This window comes from Mus caroli, chromosome 1, assembly GCF_900094665.2.
Source record: "Mus caroli chromosome 1, CAROLI_EIJ_v1.1, whole genome shotgun sequence".
Classification (NCBI taxonomy): Eukaryota; Metazoa; Chordata; class Mammalia; order Rodentia; family Muridae; genus Mus; species Mus caroli.
Window position 1 is genome coordinate 142052783 of NC_034570.1, and position 653 is coordinate 142053435.

Sequence of the window (653 nt, forward strand, 5' to 3'; positions counted from 1 at the left end):
ACATCTGAACCCTGATCTCTATATAAGGGAAGTAGAGAGTCATTAAGGAAGTGTGTGTGAAGAGAAGTCAGGGCTGGTAGTCACACAGGATGCACTGACTGATGCTAGAAACATAGGGTCAAATATTTTACTAGAATAGACATGTCATAATTGCTCATCAGAAGGTTACTTTTAAAACAAGGGACTAATTAATGCTTAACTGCACATATTTTTGTCTTTCAAACTGACTCCCAAACTGAAGGAGTACTACTATCATCTTCTGAGAGAGAAGCGAAAATCAAAATATTTAAAGTAATAATATCATGGGTCATGGAGATTGCCTAAAGAGTCCCATAATAAGATAGTTCTTTTTTAATCCAATCTTAATACAAGCATTAGAGAAGAGGAGGCTAAAGCCTTGTGTATTCAGCCCATGGGTTCCTGGAAATTGCCACTTAGGTCTGTAATTAGCACATAGTCACACAGCCAGTCTGGGACATACAAACAACGGAACAATTAATGAACTGTCTCTAATATCAGTGCTCTCTCCTCGGTCTTATTAAGAAATCTAACTCAGAGCCGGGCGTGGTGGCGCACGCCTTTAATCCCAGCACTCGGGAGGCAGAGGCAGGTGGATTTCTGAGTTCGAGGCCAGCCTGGTCTACAAAGTGAGT